Source organism: Cervus canadensis, chromosome 9, assembly GCF_019320065.1.
Source record: "Cervus canadensis isolate Bull #8, Minnesota chromosome 9, ASM1932006v1, whole genome shotgun sequence".
Lineage (NCBI taxonomy): Eukaryota > Metazoa > Chordata > Mammalia > Artiodactyla > Cervidae > Cervus > Cervus canadensis.
Window position 1 is genome coordinate 42,863,624 of NC_057394.1, and position 26,045 is coordinate 42,889,668.

At 36.7% G+C, this 26,045-nt stretch overlaps 1 long non-coding RNA gene across 1 annotated transcript; it reads right to left on the minus strand.

Annotated features, from left to right (window-relative positions):
* Window positions 1-668: 668 nt before the first annotated feature.
* On the minus strand, window positions 669-17,556 carry LOC122447550. Its single transcript, XR_006271274.1, has 3 exons — window positions 17,409-17,556; window positions 15,372-15,374; window positions 669-685 (listed from the first exon to the last, which is right to left on the minus strand). It is a non-coding gene; the product is annotated as an uncharacterized LOC122447550 (long non-coding RNA).
* Window positions 17,557-26,045: the final 8,489 nt, after the last annotated feature.

Here is a 26,045-nt window from a genome sequence, read left to right on the forward strand (position 1 = left end):
CCAACGAGTTGACTCTTTACATCAGGTAGCCAAAGTATTGGAGCTTCAGCATCAGTCCTTTCAATAAATATCCAGGGTTGATTTTCTTTAGGATTGACTGCTTTGATCTCCTTGCTGCCTAGCAGACTCTCCAGAGACTTCTCCAGCAACACAAATTGAAAGGATCAATTCTTCAACACTCAGACATTTTTATGGTCCAACTCTCATATCTGTACACGACTACTGGAAAACCATACCTTTGAATATATGGACCTCTGTTAGCAAAATGCTGTCTCTATTTTTTATATGCTGTTTAGATTTGTCATACCTTATCTTGCAAGGAGCAAGTGTTTTTTAATTTCATGGTTGCAGTCATCATCTGCAGTGATTTTGGAGCCTGAGAAAATAAAATCTATCACTGTTCCCATTTTCCCCCATCTATTTGCCATGAAGTGATGAGACCATTTACCATGATCTTAGTCTTTTGAATGTTGAGTTTTAAGCCAGCTTTTTCACTCTCCTCTTTCACCTTCATCAAGAGGATTTTTAGTTCCTCTTTGCTTTCTACTATTAGGGTGGAATCATTTGTGTATCTGAGGTTGTTGATATTTCTCCTGGAAATCTTGATTTTAGCTCGTGGTTCATCCAACCTCGATTTTGTGTGATGTATACAAGCAGGGTGACAATATACAGACTTGATGTACTCCTTTCCCAATTTGGAACCAGTCTGTTGTTCCATGACTGGTTCTAACTGTTGCTTTTTGGCCTGCATACAGGTTTCTCAGGAAGCAGGCATGATGGTCAGGTATTCCTATCTCCAAGAATTTTCCACAATTTTGTTGTGATCCACACAGTCAAAGGCTTTACTGTAGTCAATGAAGCAGAAATAGATGGTTTTTCTGGAATTCTCTTGCTTTTTCTATGACCCAGTGGAGGCTAGCAATTTGTTCTTTGCTTCTTCTGCCTTTTCTAAATCAAGCTTATTCATCTGGAAGCTCTTTGTTCATGTACTGCTGAAGTCTAACTTGAAGGATTTTGAGCATTACCTTTCTAGTGTGTGAAATGAAGGCTAAATATATTTATGATGTTTTCCCATTCAACCCATCTTGAATAAATGCTATTAATTTCCTACTTTATTGTTATAGTCTAGTACATTTTTGATAGCTTATGGTGGTCGGTGTCAGGTTTGTGGCCTCTGAAGGAGAAGATTTCACTCCACTCCAGTACCAAAGACACAGTCTCAGTCACTTAGAGCTTTGTGCAACAGAGATTTTATTAAAGAATAGAGAAAGCTTCTGATATAGACATCAGAAGGAGATAGAAAGAGTACCCACCTCACTAGTTTAAATAGGGCATTATATAATTTTCAACTGGCTGCTAGAAAAGATGAAAATAATACCTCAGTTTGTAAATGTTCCACCAAACCCTTTCCCAAGGCATACATGCTGAGATAACTTTAGTACAAGATTAACCAGAAGGAAAGTGTTCCAGGCAACAAGTCTCTGGGCAAGATATTCTGTTGCTGAGAAACAGGTTCCTAGGCAAGATTTGTTACAATTATAATCATTAACATAGAGCCTAAGAAAAGCATATTCATAAGTAAGATGTGTGTAATCATTAGCTCCTGACTTAATGAAAGGCCAGATCTCAAGTGAGATACATTGTTGCAATATCTGTACAGGGTGTAAAAAAAAACATGTCTTACCCTGACTAAGGGGGAAAAAAAAAGTATAAAGGAATGTTTACCTCCACAAGGGGCCTTGGGCTGCCTGTCAACCTGCCTAAGATTTAACTCTCTCATTTTCCTATCACTATTCAGTATTCTGAGGTATAAAAAGGTATATATTCTGAAGTATAAAAACCATACAATTTAGTTGTCTTCATTAACTATATTGATTATATGATTCTTCAAATTCCTATTTGACTTTTCTTTTATATACAATTTATTATGAATCTAACTTAACTTGAAACAAAATAATGCTTTGCAACTAAAGTGTGATTTCAAAGATATAGATTATCCTCTCAATTATATTTGCAATGTTGGAAGACCATTTATTTGGAGCAGTTATGAGCAGCCAGGCTTTATAGTGATTAAGAGGCCAGGATCTGAAGCAGGTGTTTTTATCTTGGTTTCTGTGACCATGAGAAAATAATTTCAACATTTTGTGTTTTCATTTCCTGAGCTGTTAAATTGCCACATTTATAGTACCTGACATAGAGTTGTAATGAGGTATAAATATATATAAAAAGGGTAGAATGATTTCTGACACTTGGTAATGTCTTAGCATATTTTGCCTATTTATACTATTACTTGTGATTATAATGGTAAGAAGAGAAGACAAGGGATCAGTGTTGGTCACAGTATGTACTGGATAAGACGAGACAAAAGCACAAGCAGATGCACACCAATGAGTTTTATGCCACAATTTCCATGGTGGCTTAGTGATAAAAAAAAAAAAAAAAATCTGCCTGCAAAGCAGGAGCTGCAGGAGATGTGGGTTGAATCCTTGGGTCAGAAAGATCCCCTGGAGGATGGCATGGAAACCCACTTTAGTATTCTCGCTCGAAGAATCCCATAGACAGAAGAGCCTGCCAGGCTATAGCCCATAGGCTCTCAAAGAGTCAAACACAACTGAAGTGACTTGGCATGCATGTGCACGCAGAAGAAGGTACTAGGAGACTGAGAACGTTATGAGAGAAGCACTGGAGAAGATGAGCCATCGGGCATGAGTTATAGAATTCTACTAAAAGCTAGCAAAAATAAAATAAAGAAGTAGTATGAGAAATTTAAAATTGAAATCATACCAAGCATCATTTCTAATCATAATGCTATGAGACTACAAACCAATGATAACAAAAAAAGAAACTGCAAAAAATAAACACTTGGAGGTTAAATTATATGCTACTAAACAACCAATAGATCACTGAATAAATCAAAGGTGAAATAAAAAAGACACCTTGTGGACAAGTAAAAATGAAAATGAAATGATCAAAACTGAGGCACAGCAAAACAACAACAACAACAACAACAAGGGGGGTTAATAGCAACACAAGCCTTCTTTAAAAAATGAGAAAAGTTTAAAACAATCAAAATTTATCCCTCAATTAACTAGAGAAGGAAAAATAAACACAATCCAAAGCTATTAGAAGAAAAGTAACCATAAGTATTAACAAAAATAATGAAAAAAGGGACTTAAAGTCAATAGAAAATATCAATACAATAAGAGCTGCACCTTTAAAAGAGCAAATAAAACTGATAAGCTTTTAGCAATCCTCATCAAGAAAAAAAAAAAAAGAGAGGGCCCAAATAATATCAGAAATGAAAGAGGACAAGTTACAACACATACTACATCACCACAAAGCATCATAAAAAATTATTGCAAACAATTATATGCCAGTAAATAGACCACTTAAGAAATTCACTGATGTGTACATTCTCCCAAAAATGAATCATGAAGAAATGTAAAATTGTGTAGGCCAATTACTGAAAGTGAAATTCAATTGGTAATAAAAGAACTCCCAACAAACAAAGGCTCAGAATCAGACAGCTTCACAGGTGAATTCTACCAAACATTTGAAAAATTAACACCTATCTTTCTCAAACTGCTTCAAAAAATTGCAGAATGTATTATGATTCCAAAATCATCCTATAAGGTCAGCATAATCTGATATCAAATCAGACATATTCAACAATACATTAAAAAGTTTATACAGCATGATTAAGTGGGATTATTTCAGGGAGGCAAAGATATTTCAGTATCCAAAAGTCAGTCAATTACTACATAACAAATTTAGGATAAAAAACGTATGATCAACTCAAAAGATGTAGAAAAATGGCTTTAGCAAAATTCAACATCCATTTATGGTAAAATATCTCAACAAAGTGGATTTAGAGAGAATATACCTCAACATAATAAAGAACATATATAGTCAACATTACACTCAGTGATGAAAAGCTGAAAGCATTTCCTCTGAGATTAGGAACAAGACAAGGATGCCACCTACACTACGTTTATTTAACACAGTACCGGAAACCCTCACCAAGACAATCAGTCAAGAAACAGGAGTAAAAATAATCCAAATTGTAAAAGAAGTAAAACTGTCACTGTTTCAGATTAAATGAAACTAATTTACAGAGAAATTTACAGATAAACTAATTACAGAGAAAATCTAAAGATGTCACCAAAAATACCGTTAAAGCTAAGAAATAAATTCAGTAAAGTTCCTGGATATAAAATTAGCAAAGAGAAATCTACTGCATTTCTACATACTAACAACAAACAATGATAAAGAGTAAATAAAGACAAATCCCATTTGCAATTGCTTCAAAAGAATAAAATACTCAGCAATAAACCTAAGGACATAAAATACCTGTACTCAGAAAATTATAAGACATTGATAAAAGTAATTGAAGGCAACGAAAACAAATGATAAGACATACCCTATTCATGGATTGGAAGAATGAATATTGTTAAAATGACTGTGTTAACCTAAATAATCTTTAGAGTCAACACAATTCCTGTCTAAATAACAATAACGTTTTTTTTTCACAGAACTATAGCAGATGATATTTTGAGATTTAGAGTATTACAGGGAAATCAAAAAGATCTTAATGACTTTCCCACTTGACTCCATTACTTGAAAACTTCTTTATCCTTTTCCCTTTGCATCATAGAAAAGGAAATAAAGTCAGACATTTCCCCACACCACCTCTTAAACATGGAATGAAGGAGAGACTGGGCCCAGCACCCCATAAGATTCACCCTTCCCCCACACCTTCTTTCTTTCAAAGTGGCAAGTTTAGAAAAAAAATTACATTGTTTTTCTCAAGGCACAAGACCAAGGCCCGTTTGAAGACAAGAAGGAAGGGGAGGGGCAGATGAGGAAGGACTTCTTAGGCACAGAAGCCCTCCTCTCAGGGAGAGAACTGCCCTGAGAGTCTGTTGGGAGAGGTGGAGATAGGTTATGTTGCAGTGATTGGAGAAGAACCCTGAAATCTTTTCCTAAACCTGATATGCATTTACAGTTATAAGAAAAGAGAGAAAGTTTGAGGTAATATTAGTCCTTCAAAGGCGGGATATAGAAGTCAAATAGCACTTCTATTGTGGTCACATTTTTCTAACTCCTAGCTCCTAAAAATTTAAGACAAGAAAATGATAAAAAGGAAGTGGGTGGTGAAGGGATAAAGGCATTGTTTGAAGATCCAAAACCCGCAGCTCACTCCAAAAGAAGATGAAGCAGCAGAGAGGATGTGAATGGGTACCACCATGAAAAGGGCCTTGAAAAAGACTTATGAGAAGCAGTCACTCATACTCTGCCTCTCCATCACTCCCCACATTTTCACCTAGCTAGGCATGGGTTCTTTCAAACCCATTTCCTCCAATGTGCTTTGGGCCACTCATCCTCCTCCTGCCAGCTGGTCAGCCTCCCCCATAGTCTTCAGCTTGGAGCTGTCCTGGACATCACTTCTCAGTGAAACTGCATACAAAGGCTTCCCTGGTGGCTCACTGAAGAAGAGTCTTCCTGCCAATGTAGGAGATATGGATTTGATCCATGATCTGAGTAGATCCCACATGTGGTGGGAGCAACTAAGCCTGTGCACCAAAACCATTGAGCCTGTGCTCTAGAGCCTGGAAGCCACAACCATTGAGCACATGCACCACAACTACTGAAGCCTGAGAGCCCTAGAGCCTTTGTTCCACAATAAGAGAAGCCACTGCAATGAGAAGACTGTATACGACAGCCAGAGAGTAGCCTCCACTCACAACAACTAGAGAAAAGTCCATGCAGCAAGAAAGAACTAGCACAATCAAAAATAAATATATTAAACAAAATCCATCCATGATGAAGTAGGCCTTCTCAAAACTGAAGATAATGTCCAACTTCAAGTATTTGTCCAAGAGCTCTACTTACTGGTCAATCAGTTCCAGAGTTGAAGACATGTACAAGCTCCTTTGTCCTTGTCTTTTGAAGTAAAAGGCTGACTTCAGAGTTAATAACGGTGATATGTGAAGATGTAGAAACAAAGAATACCTGTTGGACTGGGGCTGTTGTTCAGTCATGTCCAACTATTTGTGACCTCGTGAACTGCAGCACACCAGGCTTCCCTATCCTTCACCACCTTCTGAAGTTTGCACAAACTTCTCCTGGAGTTTGCTGAAACTCATGTCCATTGAGTCAATTGATGCCATCCAACCATGTCATCCTCTGTTGCCCCCTTCTCCTCCTGTTCTCAATATTTCCCAGCATCAGAGTTTTTCCAGTGATTTGGTTCTTTCCATCAGGTAGCCAAAATATTGCAGCTTCAGCATCAGTTTTCCAATGAATATTCTAGGTTGATTTCCTCTAGGATTGACTGGCTTTATCTCCTTTCTGTCCAGTGGACTCTCAAGAGTCTTCTTCAACACCACAATTTGAAAGCATCAATTCTTCAGTGAGTGTTCAGCCTTCTTTATGGTCCAACTCTCACATCCATACATGACTACTGGAAAAACCTTAGCTTTGACTAGACGGACATGTTGGTAAAGTGATGTCTCTGCTTTTTAATATGTTGTCTAGGTTGTCATAGCTTTTCTTCCAAGGAGGAAGAGTCTTAATTTTGTGGCTGCAGTCACCATCTGCAGTGATTCTGGAGCCCAAGAAAATAAAGTCTGTCAGTGTTTCCATTGTTTCACCATCTATTTGCCATGAAGTGATGGGACAAGTTGCCATGATTTTAGTTTTTTGAATGCTGAATTTTAAGCCAGCTTTTTAATTCTCCTCTTTCACCTTCATTAAGAGGCTCTTTATTTTGGGCTGGGGAACTAGTATCAGCTTAGACTATAAATCTGTCACATAGAAGTTCCCTGAGAGATATAGATAAAAACCTGACACACATTCCTAAGTTGTTTTTACAGGAAGCAGACTCCCGACAGATGAAAACTGCTAACCTCAAGAACATAGACCCTAGCTAGACTGGTTGGAACTAGTAGGTTCCAACTGACTCTGCATCACTTCAGCTAATTAGAAGAATGTTCATGAGCTAGTTGTGCCCTGCTACTTGAACCATTTTATGAGTTTTCACTATATTGTTCAGGATGGGACACACAGCCTTGAGAGCATTAGCCCACAGTGGCCCCCTTTCCTGGCAAGCGGTTGAACTATTCTTTCCTGCTTAACCAAACCTCTGTGTCTTAGGTTCAATTTGGTGTCAGTGTATTGAAGCCAAGTTTCAGCAACACATGACGAGTTCATTGTCTGGACCCTCATTGACCCAGAAGAAATAGGGACTGGAGTGTTTCTTATAGATGACCTTAAGGTTTCTCCACTTCTGGAAGATGTAAATTCTAATCTTGCAAGCCAGAATGACCTGCATGCTCCTGAACCATCTTCTTTTGCTGCTTGACTGATGTGGCCAGATACCATTTTTTATTGCCACATTATCCTCAGCCTGTCCATAAGATTCTCCAGGCAAGAATACTGGAGTGGCTTGCATGCCCACTTCAAGAGGATCTTCCTGACCCAGGGATTTAATCCACATCTCTTAAGTCTCCTTTATTGGCAGTCAAGTTCTTTACCACTAATGCCACTGGGAAGCCAGAACATCAACTTAAATCACATTGTTTCACAGCTTCTAGCTCTGTGTATCCCTCTTTGGACCACAGGTGCCATCTCCACCTCCTTTATTAACCTTTACTTATCTTCATTTCTCCCTCTCACTGAAGCCCAGCCTGCCCTGGAAACTTGAGACTCAAAATTATGAAGGTCATAAAGGTATCTCATTATGAGCACCTTAGGGTCCAACAGTCTTTTGACAAGTCTATCTGCTCCCCTGCTGCCTTTATCTGGAACCCACAAAAATTACTTGGGGCTTTCCTATTTAGTAATCAGCAGTTACTGCAAAGTTGACATTTCTGTTTTGTCCATGAGCTGGACTTTGGAGAATTTGGAACATAATTTTTGTTATACAGTAAAGTATATATAGGGAAAATTCAAAGTAGCCTCAGTGATATACGTGGACATATTATGAATTAGCAAATATATCTTTTAACCAGTTTTCCAAAACATTTTTAGAACTGACTTAAAATAATGGTAATTTAATTTTTTTTAAACTGAGAAATAATGGTAATTTAATTTAAATTGCTTTTGAAACCAATACAAAGTCATTCTTTGCTAATGACTGTTTGATTCTATATTTTAAAGTTATCTTTGTATACAATTATAGCAGGTGGATTCTATAAAGTCTGTATAATACATAATTGAACAATTTATGCTGTCAAGTATCTATTCTTCCAGTTAATCAAGGTTTTAAATCGTGAAAAACTAACATTTCAATGGTAAAACAAACTCTTGTGTTATTGTTAGAAGAGTGGAAGCTATGTAAAAATGTAAAGTTCATCATATGACATTTGGCACTAGATTGTTTGGGTTGAAATACTTTCCCCATGACTTACCTCATGTGGAACTTTGGGAAAGCATTTCATTTCTTTGTACTTCAGTTTCTTCATCCACAAAAATGTACTTTCATCATTATCTTGTTGTAGGTATTAAATAATTTAGAGATATTACACTAAAGTAGTAAACGTTATTTGACATATAGTTTGCATTCAATAAGCATTATTATTTATCTATTCCTTTCCCACAGAGAGATTTGGGGAGGGGTTAGGCCAGATAGTTCATGAATTGATTTGCTTTTTTTTTTTTTCCTGTTGTCAAAAATAATGCTATAGTACCAATGAGGTACTGAAGGTGACTTCTACTGGGAGAACTGATAGTGAAATTTCCAGGAATTTTGAGAGTTTGTTGATATTATGTTGATAGCTTAAGACTGGCTACAATGGAAGTAATTAATGAATCAGTCCCAAAAGGCAATTGCTAAACATTTGCTAGAATGATTCTGGGGTTAAGTTTGTTAACCAAGTCAATTGATATCTCTTGCACTGATCTGCTGGGCAAACATAAAGGATCCACTCACTTAAAAAAGAAGAATTTGAAAATTTGGCAGTTTCCTGCAGTTTATAGGAACAATTTTATATACTATTGAATGTTTGTTTAACACGACCCAGAAATTTTGCTTCAAGTTTAGAGAGATAAAGAGAAATGAAGGCAGCTGTGCACAGAAAGAATTGATCAAGAGTCCCCTAGCAATATTATTCATTATGGCCATAAAAAGAGTTCTCTCAACAGGTGAGTATATTAAAAATGGTTTTATACTCATACCAACAAATACTACACAATAATAAAAAGAAATGAATCACTGATGAATAAAACATGGAGAAAAAAATCTCACAGAATGAAGCTAATTGAAAGAAACTAGATAAAAAAAAGTGTGGAGCATATGACCTTATTTATATAAAGATTAAAACTGAAAAAAAAGATAAGACTTGGAAAGAGTGATCTATAATGAGAGAAATTAGAACTGTCGCTGCCTTTGGTAGGTTGTAGTGGTGGTGGTAGTGACTAATGGGAAGGAGGGTGATAGAAATGTTTGCAGTGATAGAAATATTCTATATCTTAAAATGGGTGTTGGCTTCATGGATATACACACTCATCATATGCTACCAAATGTACACTTAACATTTGTGCATCTTAATCTGTATAAATTATATCTCAAAAAAGAAAAATAAAGCAAAATATTTCAGTGGAAATGCTGATTAATGTAGAAATTAGTGAAGATCAAATTAGATAATTAAAAAATAAATTTTAGGGGAATTTACATATATAAAAAAGGAAAAGAGTAATGAGTGTACAGTTCATCTAATCTTTTCAAGGTGCTATAATTTTTTGAGTGTGTAATCTTGGATATTTTTTTTTTCTAAAATTTATTTTTATTGGAGGATAATTGATTTACAATATTGTGTATGTTTATAAATACTCTGCTTTCTAATATTCTAAAACTGGTTTAAATAAAATATTAACCTCATAAGATAGCTGGTTGGTTTAAATGAAATAATTCATCCAAAGAATTTAAGATGCCTCATTTTTGGTAAATGCATAATAAGTTATTTTACAGCTATTTTTATTATTAAGAAATACACATAAAATGGAAAGAGAAAAAACTCATTAATTGCTAACTCCATCTCATAAAAATGACAGAGAGAATGGATCAGGTAAAATGAAGAACTAAGTATATTTCCCCCGACATGAACACTTGGAATATTCTTTGAAACAATTCAGGAGATACAAATGAAAAAGAGAAAACAAACCTAATCAATCTTGCTGCACGTTAATTTTTGATTGAAAGGAGCAAGTATTATCCAAAAAAATGGGAGAGAGAAGAGTAGTTTGGCGGCTTTGAAATGGATGGGAGACAGACTGTCATCTTACTTTTAACCAGCAATAATGTATATTCTAGAAAACAATGAATTAGTGTCTTCTTATGCACATGGAAAATAGTTTTAAATTTAGACTTCAATATGGCAATAGAATAAAAATTTTCAGACATACAAGTACTCAGAAACTAATTTTGACATACTTTCCTTTTCTGGGGGAAAAAAAAAAAAAAGCTTTACCATTATATATTTAGCATTAGTAGTAAACAATGAAGATGAAGGAGGGGTGTTAATTTATTTCGCTGTTTACTTCTCTATACTTCTTTTCTTTTTTTCTCTATACTTCTAAAACAACTTTTTTACTATGATTATATATTACTTTTTAATTTCAAATAGATATTTTAAAAGATTCAATGAAACATCATATGTTATTAAATATCATCTCTTTTCATCTGGTTTCCTAAATAAAGTATGTAATATTATTATTCCTTGTGCTGTGAGAAATATGAATCATTATTACTGCTGCCACTGTATTTTAGATTCATATTTCTACAGAAGTAAAGTTAACATATTAATAAATTGCATTGTACTTAGTCAGTCAGTTTTACATGTATTGAGCATTTTATACAACCTTGTAGCTATCATATTCAGCAAGATATAGAAAATTTTTATCATGCTCCAAAATTACTTTTTGTCTCCTCTATCCTACCCATTCACACTTTATTCCTTGCAGCTACTCATCTTATTTCTATCACCAAAGTCTATCTATTACTTGAGTTCCATAAAGCTCACACATTTGACCCTTGAACATACTGGGGGAGGAAGGGGTGGCAAAATCCCAGGAGGTGGAAAATCTGCATATAACTTTAGAGTCAGCCCTGCATATCTACCATCCCCTCTTCTGCTTCTGTGAGTTCAACCAGCTGTGGATACTGTAGTTCAGGAGTGCATATTGGTTGGGAACAAAAATCTATGTACAAGTAGACCTATGCAGTTTAAACCCATGGTGTTCAAAGGTCTACTGTAAATAATATTTATTCTTTTGTGTCTGATTTCTTAGACTGTTTTTTTTATTAAAAAAAAAAAAAAAAACTGTCCATGTTATTTTGAGTACCAGTAGTGTTTTCTTTTTTAATGGTCAGAAAGTAAATCATTCTTTGAGAATATCACAAGTCATTATTCAATTTGTCGATTTCTCTGGTAATGAGCATTAGTGTTGTTTCATGTATTTGACTATTATGAATAGCTCAGTTCAGTTCAGTTCAGTTGCTCAGTCATGTCCAAGTCTTGTGACCCCACAGCACGCCAGGCCTCCCTGTCCATCACCAGCTCCTGGAGTTTACTCAAAATCATGTCCATCGAATCAGTGATGCCATCCAGCTGTCTCATCCTCTGTCGTCCCCTTCTCCTCCTGCCCCCAATCCCTCCCAGCATCAGGGTCTTTTCCAATGAGTCAACTTTTCCCATGAGGTGGCCAAAGTACTGGAGTTTCAGCTTCATCATCAGTCCTTCCAATGAACACCCAGGACTGATCTCCTCCAGGATGGACTGATTGGATCTCCTTGCAGTCCAAGGGACTCTCAAGAGTCTTCTCCAACATCAAAAGCATCAATTTTTCAGCGCTCAGCTTTCTTCACAGTCCAACTCTCACATCCATACATGACCACTGGAAAAACCATAGCCTTGACTAGATGGACCTTTGTTGGCAAAGTAAAGTCTCAGCTTTTTAATATGCTATCTAGGTTGGTCATAACTTTCCTTCCAAGGAGTAAGCATCTTTTAATTTCATGTCTGTGATCACCATCTGCAGTGACTTTGGAGCCCCAAAAAATAAAGCGTGACACTGTTTCCACTGTTTCTCCATCTATTTTCCATGAAATGATGGGACCAGATGCCATGATCTTAGTTTTCTGAATGTTGAGCTTTAAGCCAACTTTTTCATTCTCCTCTTTCACTTTCATCAAGAGGCTCTTTAGTTCCTCTTCATTTTCTGCCATAAGAGTGGTGTCATCTGCATATCTGAGGTTATTGATATTTCTCCCGGAAATCTAGATTCCAGCATGTGTTTCTTCCAGCCCAGCATTTCTCATGATGTACTCTGCATATAAGTTAAATAAGCAGGGTGACAATATACAGCCTTGACATACTACTTTTCCTATTTGGAACCAGTGTGTTGTTCCATGTCCAGTTCTAACTGTTGCTCCCTGACCTGCACATAGGTTTCTCAAGAGGCAGCTCAGGTGGTCCGGTATACCCATGTCCTCCAGAATTTTCCACAGTTTATTGTGATCCACACAGTCAAAGGCTTTGGCATAATCAATAAAGAAGAAATATATGTTTTCCTGGAACTCGCTTGCTTTTTTGATAATCCAGCAAATGTTGGCAATTTGATCTCTGGTTCCTCTGCCTTCTCTAAAACCAGCTTGAACATCTGGAAGTTCACAGTTCACATATTGCTGAAGCCTGGCTTGGAGAATTTTGAGCATTACTTTACTAGCGTGTGAGATGAACACAATTGTGCGGGAGATTGAGCATTCTTTGGCATTGCCTTTCTTTGAGATGAACGCAATTGTGCGGGAGTTTGAGCATTCTTTGGCATTGCCTTTCTTTGGGATTGGAATGAAAACTGACCTTTTTCAGTCCTGTGGCCACTGCTGAGTTTTCCAAATTTGCTGGCATATTGAGTGCAGCACTTTTACAGCATCATCTTCCAGGATTTGAAATAGCTCAACAGGAATTCCATCACCTCCACTAGCTTTGTTCGTAGTGATGTTTCCTAAGGCCCACTTGACTTCACATTCCAGGATGTCTGGCTCTAGGTGAGTGATCACACCATCGTGATTATCTGGGTTGTGAAGGTCTATTTTGTACAGTTTTTCTGTGTATTCTTGCCACCTCTTCCTATTATCTTCTGCTTCTGTTAGGTCCATACCATTTCTGTCCTTTATCAAACCCATCTTTGCATGAAATGTTCCCCTGGTATCTCTAATTTTCTCGAAGAGATCTCTAGTCTTTCCCATTCTGTTGTTTTCCTCTATTTCTTCACATTGATCCCCAAGGAAGGCCTTCTTATCTCTCCTTGCTCTTCTTTGGAACTCTGCATTCAAATGGGAATATCTTTCCTTTTCTCCCTTGCTTTTTGCTTTTCTTCTTTTCACAGCTATTTGTAAGGCCTCCTCAGACAACCATTTTGCCTTTTTGCATTTCTTTTCCATCGGGATGGTCTTGATCCCTGTACAATATCAAGAACCTCCATCCATAGTTCATCAGGCACTCTGTCTATCAGATCTAGTCCCTTAAATCTATTTCTCACTTCCACTGTATAGTCATAAGGGATTTGATTTAGGTCATACCTGAATGGTCTAGTGGTTTTCCCTACTTTCTTCAATTTCAGTCTTAATTTTGCAATAAGGAGTTCATGATCTGAGCCACAGTCACGTCCCAGTCTTCTTTTTGCTTACTGTATAGAGCTTCTCCATCTTTGGCTGCAAAGAATATAATCAATCTGATTTCGGTATAGACCATCTGTTGATGTCCATGTGTAGAGTCTTCTCTTGTGTTGTTGGAAGAGTGTGTTTGCTATGACTAGTGTGTTCTCTTGGCAAAACTCTATTAGCCTTCGCCCTGCTTCATTCCGTACTCCAAGGCCAGGTTTTCCTACTACTCCAGGTGTTTCTTGACTTCCTACTTTTGCATTCCAGTCCCCTATAATGAAAAGGATATCTTTTTTGGGTATTAGTTCTAAAAGGTCTTGTAGGTCTTCATAGAACCGTTCGACTTCAGCTTCTTCAGCATTACTGGTTGGGGCATAGGCTTGGGTTATGGTGATATTGAATGCTTTGCCTTGGAAACTAACAGAGATCATTCTGTCGTTTTTGAGATTGCATTCCAGTACTGCATTTCAAACTCTTTTGTTGACCATGATAGCTACTCCATTTCTTCTGAGGGATTCCTGTCCACAGTAGTAGATATAAGGGTCATCTGAGTTAAACTCACCCATTCCTGTCCATTTTAGCTAGCTGATTCCTAGAATGTTGGTGTTCACTCTTGCCATTTCCTGTTTGACCACTTCCAGTTTACCTTGATTCATGGACCGAACATTCCAGGTTCCTATGCAATATAGCTCTTTACAGCATCAGACCTTGCTTCTGTCATCAGTCACACCCACACCTGGGTGGTGTTTTTGCTTTGGCTCCATCCCTCCATTCTTTCTGGAGTTATTTCTCCACTGATCTCCAGTAGCATATTGGACACCTACTCTTCTGGGGAGTTCATCTTTCAGTTTCCCATGATTTTGCCTTTTCATACTGTTCATGAGGTTCTCAAGGCAAGAAAACTGAAGCGGTTTGCCATTCCCTTCTCCAGTGGACCACATTCTGCTAGACCTCTCCACCATGACCCGTCAGTCTTGGGTGGCCCCACATGGCATGGCTTAGTTTCATTGAGTTAGACAAGACTGTGGTCTGTGTGATCAGATTGGCTAGTTTTCTGTGATTGTGGTTGCAGTGTGTCTGCCCTCTGATGTCCTCTCTCAATACCTACCGTCTTACTTGGGTTTCTCTTACCTTGGACGAGGGGTATCTCTTCACGGCTGCTCCAGCAAAGTGCAGCTGCTGCTCCTTACCTTGGACGAGGGGTATCTCCTCATGGCCGCCCCTCCTGACCTTGAACATGGAGTAGCTCCTCTTGGTCCTCCTGCACCCACGCAGCCGCCACTCCTTGGACGTGGGGTTGCTCCTCTCTGCCGCAGCCCCTGACCTCTGGAGTGGGGTAGCTCCTCTCGGCCACTCCTGCGCCGTCGCAGCCTGGCGCTCTCCATGGTCTAAAACTCCTTTTAGTATTAGCATGGATGTGACAGTTGGACCATAAAGAAAGCTGAGCACTGAAGAATTGATGCTTTTGAACTGTGGTGTTAGAGAAGACTCTTGAGAGTCCCTTGGACCCCAAGAAGACCAAATCTGTCAATCCTAAAGGAAATCAGTCCTGAATATTCATTGGAAGGACTGATACTGAAGCTGCAACTCCAATACTTTGTCCACCTGATGTAGAGAGCTGATTCATTGTAAAAGACCCTGATGTTGGGGAAGACTGAAAGCAGGAGGAGGAGGGGACTACTGGGATGAGATGGTTGGATGGCATCACTGACTCTATGAACATGAGTTTGAGCAAGCTCGGGAGTTGGTGATGGACAAGGAAGCCTAGCGTGCTGCTGTCCATGGGGCCGCAAAGAGTCAGAAACGACTGAGTGACTGAATTAGACTGAAAAATCCTTTTATCAGTGTTTATAAAAACATATATTTTCACTGCTTTTTGGGTAAATGTGTAAAAGTGGAAATTCAGGCTTAACAGATGTATATACACCTCTGGTTCATAAGATACATGTTTATGTACATATGAATATGTATATATGTATTTTATGAGCCATGTACAGACATAAATTATATTTTTATGCAATAATAATATGCTATTTTGTTATACCATTATAAATGCCAGTTCTCCAAAGTGTTTGTACCACTTACCACTCTCACCAGCAGTATGTAGTTCCAGTTGCTTCATAACTTCAACAGCACTTTTAGACTTTTTCAATCTATGCATTCTAGTGAGTGAAAAATTATAACTATTTGTGACTTCAATTAGCATTATCCTGATGGCCAAGGGTGTTGAGCACTGTATGTGTTTTATCAGTCATTTTTATGTCTCATTTTGTGGTATTTCAGTTCAAGTTTATGCTCATATTTGTTGTATTTTTTATTTTGTATTAGTAAGAGTCTTTTATATTGTGGATGTATATTCAAAACATGGGTATTTTATCAAACAAAATAACGCAAAAGGTTTTTAGTTCCTTTTTGAGGCTTGTATCCTCCTTTTCTTAATGGGAATTTTTCATCAACTGAAACTTAATTTTAGAGAAGTTCAGTTTTTAATTTTTCCTAGATCAGTCCCTTTTGTGACCTCAATAAACTACTCAGCAATAATGTTTTCCCTAAACCTCTTGGATTGAGGTGAAAATATTCAACCATCCTAATTATTTTTTGTACATTTTACCTTCTCATGAAAATAATGAAATAAATTGGAAAAATGAATGAAAACAACTTTCTGCTAGAAGTCACTAAGTAAGTGTGGTTTCTTCTAAAATTACAACACATCTTCACAGTGTTGTAATAGGCTACATTTTTGTGGAGGAATTTATATTTGAACTATTTCCTTAGAAAAGGAGAGAAAAAATATCATATTTTAAGTAAATTTTATACAAATCATTTTATATAAATCAGTAAGTTCAGTAATTCAGTAGTATCTGACGCTTTGCAATCCATAGACTATAACAAACCAGGCTTCCCTATCCATCACCAACTCCTGGAGCTTGCTCAAACACATGTTCATCAAATAAGTGATGTCATCCAACCATCTCCTCCTCTGTCATCCCCTTCTCCTGCCTTCAATCTTTGCCAGCATCAGGGTCTTTTTCAATGAGTCAGTTCTTCCCATCAGGTGGCCAAAGTATTGGAGTTTCAGCTTCAATATCAAACCTTCTATTGAATATTCAGGACTGATCTCCTTTAGGATTGACTGGTTGGTCTCCTTGCAGTCCAATGGACTCTCAGCAATCTTCACCAGCACCACAGTTCAAAAACATCAATTGTTTGGCATTCAGCTTTCTTAATGGCCTAAATCTTATATTCATACATGATTACTGACAAAACCGTAGCTTTGGCTAGGAAAACCTTTGTCAGCAAAGTAATGTCTCTGCTTTTTAACATGATGTCTAGGTTGGTCATTGCTTTTCTTCCAAAGAGCAAGTGTCTTTTGATTTCATGGCTGCAGTAACCATCCCCAGTGATTTTGAAACCCAAGAAAATAGTCTGTCACTGTTTCCATTGTTTACCCATCTATTTGCTGTGAAGTTATGGGACCGGATGCCATGATATTCTTATTCTGAATTTTGAGTTTTAAGCCAGCTTTTTCACTCCCTCCTCTTTCACTTTCAAGAGGTCTTTAGTTCCTCATTGTTTTCTGCCATAAGAGTGGTGTCAATTGCATATCTGAGGTTATTGATATTTCTCCTGGCAATTTTGGTTCCAGGTTGTGCTTCATCCAGTCCAATATTTTGCATGATGTACTCTACATAGAAATTAAATATACAGGATGACAATACACAGTCTTGACGTACTCCTTTCCCACTTTGGAGCCAGTTCATTATTCCATGTCCACTCCCAACTGTTGCTTCTTGACCGGCACACAGATATCTCAGGAGGTAGGTAAGGTGGTCTGGTATTCCAATTTCTTGAAGAATTTTCCACAGTTTGTTGTGATCCACATGGTCAAAGACTTTGGCATAGTCAATGGAGTAGAAGAAGATGCTTTTCTGGAACTCTCTTGCTTTATTGATGATCCAACAGATGTTGGTGATTTGATCTCTTGTGCCTCTGCCTTTTCTAATTCCAACTTGAGCATCTGAAAGTTCTTGGAATGGAATGAAAACTGACATTTTCCAGTCCTGTGGCCACTGCTGAGTTTTCTAAATTTGCTGGCAAATTGTATGCAACACTTTCACAGCAGCACCTTTCAGGATTTGAAATAGCTCAACTGGAATTCCATCACCTCCACTAGCTTTGTTTGTGGTGATACTTCTTAAGGCCCACTTGACTTCATATTCCAGGATGTCTGGCTCTAGGTGAGTGATCACACCATCATGGTTATCTGGGTCATGAAGATATTTTTTCATATTGTTCTGTGTATTCTTGCCACCTCTTCTTAATATCGTTTGCCTCTCTTAGGTCCATACCATTTCTGACCTTTATTGTGCCCATTTTTGCATGATATGTTCCCTTGGTATCTCGAATATTCTTGAAGAGACCTCTAGCCTTTCCCATTCTATTGTTTTCCTCTATTTCTTTGCATTAATCACTGAGGGATGCTTTCTTATCTCTCCTTGCTCTTCTTCAGAACTGTGCATTCAGGTGGGTATATCTTTCCTTTTCTTCTTTGCCTTTCAGTTCTCTTCTTTTCTTAACTATTTGTTAGGGCTCCTCAGACAGCCATTTCTTTTTGTATTTCTTTTTCTTGGGGATGGTCTTGATCACTGCCTCCTGTACAGTGTCGTGAAGCTTTATCCGTAGTTCTTAAGCCAATCTATCAAATCTAATCCCTTGAATCTACTTGTCCCTTTCACTGTATAATCATAAAGGATTAGATTTAGGTCATACCTGAATGGCTTAATGGTTTTTCCTCCTTTCTTCAATTTAAGTCTGAATTTTGCAATGAATAAAACTTCAAATACACATCTGGTCAAGTGGGAAACTCTTTCAACTTCACAGGCTAATGATGTAGTTAAAAGTTACAGAAATTTAAATCTATAAAGTGTTTTAAAAGGTTATGATTTTACAAATGCAAACTCATGTCTACTTTGCAGAATACATAGAGTAGCTACAGATGTATTTAAACTCATACTAAAATATGAAAGGACAAATCTTCTTGACAATGTTATTTTTTTACCCCTAACAACCAAAAAGATTTGTGTTTGTATGGACAAAAGCTTTTAAATACAGAAACATTTCATAAATTTCCAGGTGATGTTTAATTTTGTATCACAAGTAAAACATTTGAATTCTTAATTGGAAGTGACATTACTCTTTACCACATGTTTATACTTTCATCTGCTGGCCAGAGGATGCAAAATTTTTTTAAAAAGCATACATTTTGAAAGGGTAGTCTGTGCACTCAAACTTAAGCTTTGTTCAAATACATATCTTTCCTATAACAAAAAACTAGGAAAGTAAAATTTTATTTTGCTTCTTTATCATATGCATTTTTTATAAACTCAACTACTGTGCATTGTTTAACTATATTTTGAAGTATATTTGAATAACTAGAACACTGATGGGTAATCATGCTTTATTGCTCTCCCCCTGATTTCTGAAAACAACCAAGTGATGTGTCACTTCAAGATCAGAATTGCTAGGTTTTTTTTTTTTTTTTTTTTTCCCCAAAATGAACTGAATCTGTAATGACCGATATGCCTGAAGTTAGCTCACAGGGCTCCCAAGTGAAATGTGTAGTTCTTGGTTTCTTTTTTATTTGATCCTAAAATTTAGAATCTTAGTTGCTTTCCTTTTCACATTACTTATAATATTTGCTTTTCCAGTTATTTAATGAAAATTCCTAAGCTTGGGTATTTAGAAATCTAAACAGATTAAAGATTTTATTTGTAGTCAGTGAGGATGAGATGGTTGGATGGCACCACCAGCTCAATGGACTTGAGTTTGAGTAAGCTTCGGGAGTTGCTGATGGACAGGGAATCCTGGTGTGCTGCAGTCCCTGGGGTCGCAAAGAGTCAGACACAACTGAGTGATGAACTGAACTGAAACCTTTCAGATTTTCCCAAAGCTTGAACTATTGATATAGGTAGTACTTGATCAAGGACTTCTATGTGATATCAAATAAGAATACAGAAAGTAAAGGCGGTTGATGAACTGACTTTTTTGCTTGTGAGCTGGTTGAAATCAAGTTTTCTTCTCTTATAATTGTAGTCAGAATGGTCACATACTAAGATATGGCCCAGAGATATGGCAAAACTTTGCATGATTTACTCTTAGCTCTGGATATATGTTTCCATATTTTTTTTACCCTTTGAGCATAAAATGCTCAATTTTTTAATACATTTTCAGAATCACAATATTTAACCAGTTTTTTACACCACAAAACAAGAAAGAGTGTCAGCAACAACCTTGATTTCCAGGAGTGTATATCATGAAGGCTAGTGTGTAAACTATTTAGTTAGAAGGTTGTCATGGTTACACTAGACATAAGAATTACATTAAACTAGAAATAAGAATTTATATCAGAAATGTAGGTAGATTATTAACTTTATGTTATCAAATAATAGAATGAAGACAATATGGCAAGATTTAGTTTTATTTCCCAGGTTCAAAAAATATATTCTATATATCTTGATTTTAGTTACTATTTTTTGTATCACATCTCATTCTTTTTCATCTCTCAGAGCATACAACAGAAATAGCAGACACTCTATAAATTGAACACACAAGCAAGGAAGAGACAAAGAGTACCTAGAGACATTAAGGAAGACTTCTGAGAGACGTGAAGTCTTTTTCCAGATGGACAATGCAGTTTTAATTATCCTTTATACTCTCCCATCCAGATGTTTTGTTTGTAAGTTTTGTTGAACTGTTGATTCTTATACTTGTAATATTTTTTCCTTCCCTTATAGAGTGCATTTGGGAAAATTATGACTGCAACTGTTCTACACTGGTTATTGCAGATGCCCAAAGGGTGTAAGGATGAAGAGGTTTTTATTCCATGACAGAGGGAAGTTTATTTCTATAAACTGTCTCAAATCACATATGTCAAAATACCTCTTTCTCTCATAGTTGTTAAAATATCTAGTGAGCATTTTTTATACACACAAGGTTTTAATGCAACAATCACCTGCACGTTTGTTCTAATTAATCTTATGTTTAAAAAATAGCTTCTTACATTCTTTCTGCAGCTATAAGCATATAGAAAAAAGTTTCTGGAAATATCAACTTCAGGGATTTTCCTAAGGCATAGTAGTAAGTATCATGACCCTAACACTTATTTCTGTGCACATAGCTTTTAGTGTAATCTGATTTCATTCTTTCTCAGCCTTAATTGCCATCTCTTTTTTCATGGTTAAGTAATGCATTAAGATTTATGAAATTCTAATGAACTGCACAGAAAGAAACTGTTATGTGTCTCACAAAAAGACTAAAAAAAAATAACTTTTCCTAAATCTAATATGGAAATTGACATTAAATGTTTGTTTTAATGTATTTAAATATAACTTTTTCATAAGACATAACTCAATTTCAGCAAATAATAGTCATGGGAAAGGCAATATGACATTTAAAATTTGAAATTAGACTATTGAATTGCAGTAATTTATGTGTTATCTTTTATGTGCTTTTCTGTAAGCAGGTTGAACCACAGAGAATATAAAATTATATTAACAGACAAAGAATCTAGAATTCAAGAGAGAAAAGAATTTTTACTTAACGAATTTGCTATTAAGATTGGTGTGCTTCCTAGTGAGTGAAGTGAAAGTCGCTCAGTTATGTCAGACTCTGTGACCCTGTGGACTATACAGTCATGGAATTCTCCAGGCCAAAATACTGGGGAATTCCCAGGTCTCCCACATTACAGGCAGATTTTTTTACCAGTTGAGGTACCAGGGAAGCCTAAGGATACTGGAGGGGTAGCCTATCCCTTCTCTGGAGGATATTCCCCACCTAGGAATTGAACCAGGGTCTCTTGCATTGCAGGCAAATTCTTCACCAGCTGAACTATCAGGGAAGCCCTGGTTCTTCCTAAAGAAGGCATTATATTTAATCATCTGATTTATATGCTAATTTTGTAACAAGATGTATGTTTTTGCAAATTGTTTGTAGAACAAAAACAGAAAAAATTAAACTGAAAAATATCCATTTTGATCTTAATGGAATATAAAATTTAATATAATAATTGCTTGTTTGTTAATTGCATGGAATGCAGTTGACCTTCTGAAATAGATGACTGGGTTTGATCATCTGAAGACCAAGGGTTTAGTTTAGAGTTTAACTTTTCATACTATCCATGGGGTTCTCTAGGCAAGAATCTGATGCTGCAAAAGATTGAAAACAAAAGGAGAAGGGGCACCAGAGGATGAGATTGTTAGATAGTATCCCTGACCCAATGGAGATGAATTTGAACAAACTCCAGGAGATAGTGGAGTTTGACATACCACAGTCCATGGGACTGGACATAAGTCAGACATGACTTAGTGACTGAACAGCAAAAACAAAGACAGATTATTTTTCATGTATTAGTTGACTCCCCAAATTTCTGTTGGTTTAGCTTTCCCCTGACAATGTTGAATTTTGTCTAAGCCAAACAGCTCTGGAAAATAACAGCAATTAAACACTCTTCCACAGCCACTACCCATTTTGTGTTCCAGAAAATGGCCTACTGCAAAGAACTATCCCAATATAACTTAAATAAGGTTCATGGATGACTCTCTCACATACATTTGGCAAGACTAGACAAATACTTTTCAAATTCTCACTCTTTGGTTCATAAATGAGTACCTAGACTCTCCCACTGACCTACATGGTCAGAAGGCTCAGTAACCTGTGTACGCCTGTATGCTTAGTCATATCCAAATCTTCGGTACCCTGTGTGCATGCTAAGTTGCTCCAGTTGTCAAACTCTTTGCAACCGCTGGACTGTAGCTCACCAAGCACCTCTGTCCATGGGGTTTTCCAGGCAAGAATATAGGAGTGGGTTGCCATTCCCTACTCCAGGGGATCTTCCTGATCTAGAGATTGAACCCATGTCTCACTGTGTCTCCAGCATCGGCAGATGAGTTCTTTACCACTAGTGCCACCTTTAGTATCCTGACTTCACCCAAATTTTGTCAGTTTTCTCCAAGTCTATGAACTTGGAACCCTCTTCTGAGAGCTCTTCCTGAGAATGTGTTATGTTACTTCAGTCGTGTCTGACTCTTCGAAACCCTGTGGACTCTAGCCTACCAGGCTCCTCTGTCCATGGGATTCTCCAGACGAGAATACTGGAGTGGGTTACCATACCCTCCTCCAGGGGATCTTCCTGAGAATAACCTCAAAGAAACACATTCCTGATCTATTGTCTGATCACACTACCGGCTTAACTCATTCCTCAACAATGATTCTTTCTAGCCTTGCTTACTCATTCTTATAAGTAAAATTCATTTTGGTCTGATATTTAAGAGGCTTAATGATCTCAAAATTTCAAAGTATTCTTATTGTCATAGTCCCTTTCTCCTTTTAGCTGGGGACTAGCTTTTTTTTTTTTTCTTCCCTTATCTAAGTCTGAATTTGGTTTTCATTGATAAACTCCTTAATTGTGATCAGTTTTTGAGTTAAAGTTACAGACAGTAATCCATGAAAACTCATCTGTATAAACTAGAAGTAGAACCACTCTCAAATTTTGAGATTTAAATTACATATTTTTAGGAAGAAAGAAAATCAGAGTAGTTGTAATTTTCATTTTAATGCTGACCTAGGGTTCAAAATACTCAATTAAATCCAATATACGATTATAAGGTATATGAAGTGATCAAGTACCATAAACTTGAATTAGAAAAGGGAGCAAGCTCTACACTTTCACTTTGCTTGTTAAGGTAGATTTCTGGTTTAAATGTACAACCTCGGAAAAGTAACCTACTTCTTTTTCCATTAAAAAAAATCTATATTTTGGTTTTACTTATGAACATTTTTGCACAAAAAAAGGCTAACCTGATTTTGAGAGGAAAATTTTAACTATAATCAGCAGTCCATCTATACATAGTGTGTGGCAAGTCAGGGAAGAAGACAGGAAGTAATCAAGGATGCTTGATGACTTTATTATGTTATTTATTATATTATGTAATTTATTTATTATGTCCCAAGTATCTAGTCCTAGGCATGGCACATAATTTATACTGATTGAATATTTATAGATTGAATTTGTAATATCTCTATGACATAAACAGATTTCAGTTATTATTTTACTTCATTCAAAAACCATGATGTTGGTTCTAAGGTATGTCAGTTCTTAAGACAAGATTGACAAAAAGGATAATGTGCATATTTATTATTGAGGAGAGGAAAACAAATGTTGGAAAATGAAAAAGTTTCAGAAATATCTATATCACTCATTTTCAAATTGAATAAGCAACTCGTAAGTTTTATGTTTGGTCATCTTGAGATGAAGTCTTATTTGATATACATTTTTCTGGTCATTTATATTTTTATGTTGAATTTATAAACTGAAGTTATTTTATAATTTAAAGAATAAGTAAGCTGATGTTACAGTAGTTTTGCAGGTTAGTAAATACAGTTTACATTCCAAAAATCAAATCCAACATGAATAACAATTTCAAAATTGAGTCAAAATCAATTTGCTGAGAAATACAATCTTGACGTTAAAAAAAAAAAAAAAAATTCCCTTAAAATGTACTATGATAAGATTACTGTCAGTTATAGCACTGATCACTGTAGTCCTCCCCATCTCAATAAGTACCCTTCATTGACATTTCTAAATATTGAAAACTAGGCAACATATAGTACTCATTTATGGAAACTTATTCTAAATGGTATGCACATATCTATTCGACAAAAGACTTATCTCTTCTTATTCCCTCCTGCACTGTACTGGATTGGTAGAGTTGCTTCAATATTCATTCCCGTGGAAACATTAGAATTTTTGGAAACAGAGTCTTTGCAGATGTAATCAAGTTCGAGGAGATCATACTGAATTAGAGTGAGACCTACATTCATTGTGACTGCTATTTAGACTTCTCTTCCAGTCTTCAATCTTTCCCAGCATCAGCATCTTTTCCAAAGAGTCAGTTCTTCACATCAGGACCTTCAGCTTCAGCATCAGTTTTTCCAATGAATATTCAGGAATGATTTCCTACAGATTGACTAGTTTGATCTCCTTGCAGTCCAACGGACTCTCAAGATTGTTCTCCAACATCACAGTTCAAAAACAATTCTTTGGCACTCTCATATTCATACATGACTACTGGAAAAACCAGACTAGATGGACCTTTGTCAGCAAAGTAATATTTCTGCTTTTTAATATGATATCTAGGTTGGTGATAGCTTTTCTTCCAAGGAGCAAATATCTTTTAAGTTCATGGCTGCAGTCACCATGTACATTGATTTTGGAGCCCAAGAAAATAAAGTTTATCAGTGTTTCCATTGTTTCCCCATCTATTTGCCCATGCCATGATCATCTTATTTTGAATTTTGAGTTTTAAGCCAGCTTTTACACTCTTCTCTTTCACTTTCATAAAAAAGCTCTTTAGTTCTTCACTTTCTGCCATAAGGATGGTGTCATCTGCCTATCAGAGGTTATTGACATTTCTCCTGGCAATCTTGATTCCAGCTTGTGTCATCCAGCATGATATTTTACATGATGTACTCTGCATACAAGTTAAATAAGCAGGGTGACAATATGCAACTTTAATGTACCCCTTTTCCAATTTGGAACCAATTCATTGTTCCTTGTCTACTTCTAAGTGTTGCTTCTTGACCTGAATACAGATTTCTCAGAAGGGAGGTAAGGTGGTCAGGTATTTCCATCACTTGAAGAATTTTCCACAGTTTGGTGTGATTCACACAGTCAAAGACTTTGTGTAGTCAGTGAAGCAGAAGTGAATGTTGTTCTGGAACTCTCGCTTTTCTTTTTTTTTGATCCAACAGATGTTGGCAATTTGATATCTGGGACTTCTGTCTTTTTAAAATCCAGCTTGAACATCTGGAAGTTCACTTTCATGTACTGTTGAAGCCTGACTTGGAGACTTTTGAGCATTACTTTGCTAGTGTGTGAGATTCTCCACTCCACTAGTGTGTGAGTGTAATTGTGTGGTAGTTTGAACTTTCTTTGGCATTGCCTTTCTTTAGGTTTGGAATGAAAACTGACCTTTTCCAGTCCTGTGATCACTGCTGAGTTTTTCATATTTGCTGGTATACTGAGTGCAGCACTTTAACAGCATCATCTTTTAGGATTTGAAGTAGCTCAATAGAAATTCCATCACTTTCACTAACTTTGCTCAGAATGATGCTTCCTAAGGCCTGGAAGGTTGTTACTGAACCGTGAAAGATGTAGGGATTCTTGGCCTCCAGAGGAGAGGAATTCAATCTGGGACCAGTGATGAGACTTGATTGCTCAGAGCTTTTGTGTGATAAAGTTTTATAAAGTATAAAAGAGATAATCAAAGCTTCTGACATAGGCATCAGAAAGGAGCAGAAAGAGTGCCCCCCAGCTAGTCTTTAG